Below are 3,443 nucleotides of genomic sequence, written 5' to 3'. Positions count from 1 at the left end.
CCCCTGCCCACCTGCCCCATTTACGGTTCGTCTGCCTCGTTTCCTCAGCTTCGTTTAGAAAGCTTTGGTTGCGGTTAAACAGGTCCTGGCTGTTCCGCCCCGGGGGAGGTGGCTGAGAAGGGGGGGGGGGTTTATCTCCACTGCCCTATTTGCTACTTAGCACAAACTGGCTGTGTCTACACTGCACCCCTTTTCCGGAAAAGGGATGCAGATCAGACCAGTCGGAATTTAAATATCCCCCGCGGCATTTGCATTTACAGGGCTACTTGAAAGTAGGAATAAGAGATCCTGCGGAAAAGGGCTTATTTTCCAGAGAATCGCGTCTAGACTGGCGCTTTTCTCTGGCTTATCCCCAAGCTGGAAAAAAGCAGCAGCCGTGTAAATGCAAATGCCTCAGGGGATATTTAAATCCCCCGCGGATTTGCAATTCCGACTGGTCTAATCTGCATCCCTTTTCCGGAAAAGGGGTGCAGTGTAGACACAGCCACCTTGTTTTAACTGATGATTTACTGACCTTCCAATTCTATCTGCAGAGGTAGATACGCTGGAGGGCAGGGACAGGGTCCACAGGGACCTGGACAGAGTAGAGGATTGGGCTAAAAGCAATGTGAGGAGGTCCAACAAGGACAAGTGCAGAGTCCTGCCTTTGGGACGGAAGAATCCCAAACACTGGTACAGGCTGGGGACCGACTGGCTAAGTAGCAGTTCTGCAGCAAGGGACCTGGGGGTGAGAAGCTGGAGATGAGTCAGCAGGGGCCCTTGTAGCCAAGAGGGCTAATGGCATATTAGGTGCATTAGGAGGAGCATGGCCAGCAGATCCAGAGATGTCATTATTCCCCTTTATTCGGCTCTGGTGAGGCCACACCTGGAGTATTGTGTCCAGTTCTGGGCCCCCCACTACAGAAAGGACGTGACGCATTGGAGAGGGGCCAGCGGAGGCGACCAAAATGATTCGGGGGCTGGAGCACGTGACCTATGAGGAGAGGCTGAGGGATTGGGTCTGTTCAGTCTGCAGGAGCGAAGAGCGAGGGGGGTTGAGAGCAGCCTGCAGCTCCCTGCAGGGGGTTCCAGAGGCTGCGAGAGGCTGGTCTCAGCGGGGGCAGAACGAGGAGCAATGGGCTCAAGTGGCAGCGGGGGAGGTCCAGGTTGGAGATCAGGAAAAGCGATTTCCCTAGGAGGCGGTGAAGCGCTGGGCTGGAATCTCCATCCCTAGAGGTCCCAGCTTGACACAGCCCTGGCTGGGTTGGTCCTGCCTTGGGCAGGGGCTGGACTTGACTCCTGAGGGCTCTGTGCGAAGGCCTCAGCTCAGAGCCTGGCCCAGCGGGAGAGGCGGGTCGGGGCAGTTATCCAGCAGAAGACGGAGCCGCCGTTCCCGCGGCCAGTGCTGTCAGTCTGGGCCGCCAAACAGCCCCAGGGGAAAACCACTCGAGTGTTTGCATGAACCTGCTGCCTTCAACTCCACAGGCACTGCTGGGCCCCAGCCAGAGGGCTCAGAGCGGCAGCGCCCCCCCGCCTACGTGCCCCACTCCTGGCGGCGCCGGGGCCAGGCCCAAGTGCTCACGCCCAGATAAGGGGGCAGCAGCGGGTCAGCTGGCCCCACCCTGCGCTATCGGCAGTGCCCAGGCTCTCAGGGCTGTTTGTCAGCACAGGGCTCCGGGGGCGGGGAGCTGCCAGACACCCGGCGCTCGGCTCAACAGGCAGCGGCCAGGTGTGTCCTGACCCGGGAGACTGACGCCCCCTCCCCACCCCGCAGCTCTGCCAGGGCCCGGGCTCCCACTCCCCCGGCTCCCAGGCCTGAGCCCACGCCGTGGCCTGGCAGAGGGGAGGGCCCATGAAGAGCTCCTGGCCAGGCACTCCTGCAGAGCTAGCAGGACGCCCCTGGTGAGCTGCAAGCAGGCCCCCTCCACCAGGCATGGGGGAGCCAGCCCTGGCCTGTGGGGCGGAGCAGTAGCCCCAGGGACACACTCTGGGACTGGGCAGGCTGCTCCCTCGGCTGGGCCCTGCAGCTGGCCGGGGCAGGAAGTGAAAGCGAACAGCAGCCCTGCTGCCACCGGCCCCCACAGGCCTCGCTTCCCGCCGGGGCCTTGGCAAGGGCGGAGGGGCTGGGAGGCTGCTGACCGCTCTGGCACCAGCTGGATGCCTGGTTTCCCAGCCAAGGGCCCCAGCTTGCACCTGACTGCTCAGCATGGGAGAGGGGGCAGCTGCTGGAGCAGCGGGGCCAGACCTGCGAGGCGCGGGGGGGACACGAGCTCACTGAGCGCCCAGGACAGCCAGGTGACCAGGAGAGGCCCGGGCGTGGCTCCCCCAGCAGCTGCAGAGCAGAGATGCCTGGTGCTCCTGGCACCGGGCCCTCAGCTGAGCTCTGCCCAGATACCCCCACGGCTCCTCCCCAGCACCAGGCACCGCCTGGTTTCCCAGCTCTAGGGGTGCTGCCGGAGCAGGGCCTGAGCACCCAGGCTGACACGCGGAGGGAAGAGGTGCTTAGTAAATGCTGGAGGGGGAGGACAGCATGGCTCAGTGGCCAGGCCTGGGCAGCTGGCTCCTCATCTCTGCCGTGACCCCGGGATGCGGGCCCGGGGCTCAGGCAGGAGGTGCCATGCGAGCTGGGACTGGGGCCTACCCATCTCTCAGCAGACGCAGGAGGCTAAGGGCCCGGGCCGGCAGGGGGAGGAGCTGCAGGCACTCAGCCAGGCCTGGCCCCGCCACAGAAGGAAGGAGACAAAGCTGGCAGGTGCAGCACGGTCCCGCTGCTCCTTTATTACGCGGCGCGGCGGTCATGCACGTCCCCATGCAGATACGGCCGGGCAGGGCAGCCAGCTCCCGGCACCCACAAAGCAACGTCCAGATACAGAGGGGTGTGGCAGCGGATCCCCCCGTCCAGCCCGCTCCCCCCGGAGAGACGCCCAGGAGGGCAGCGGTGCCTTCGCTCGTCTCCCCGGCAAGCCCCGCCCGACAGCCCAGGTCCCGTCACCCCCTCCCCTCCCGCCGGCCAGGGCAGACACGGCTGGGGCATCTTCCCGAGCCGCGCCCCAGAGCAGGCAGTGGGACCCGGGAGCAGGCGTTCCCCAGGAAAGCAGCCGGGCCCTGTGCTGGCCCAGGCGGGGCAGAGAGCAGGAAGAAACGGCGCAGAGGGCAGGCCGGGGGTCCGACTTGGGCAGGAAAGGACACTGGAGTCCTTGTGCCACTGCCAGAGGGCACAGCCCAGGGTCAGCAGCAGAGCAGCAGGGGCTGGGGGTGGGGATGGAGGGGAACTGGCCCCAAACCCTGGGGGCAGCCGGTCTGATTCTCACCAGCTCGGCCCCACCTAGCCCCCAAGGGCAGGCTGATGGGCTTGGCATCTCCGCCCCCCAGCCAGGCTGCCTGTGCCGTGTCCTGGTCCCCTCCTCTAATCCCCCACCCGCCTTCTGGCTGGTCGTGGTGGCTCCGCCCAGGGAGTGAACATG

Source organism: Pelodiscus sinensis, chromosome 21, assembly GCF_052426305.1.
Source record: "Pelodiscus sinensis isolate ZL-2025 chromosome 21, ASM5242630v1, whole genome shotgun sequence".
NCBI lineage: Eukaryota > Metazoa > Chordata > Testudines > Trionychidae > Pelodiscus > Pelodiscus sinensis.
The sequence above is the reverse complement of the archived record's forward strand: the minus strand, read 5'-3'. Positions refer to the sequence as shown.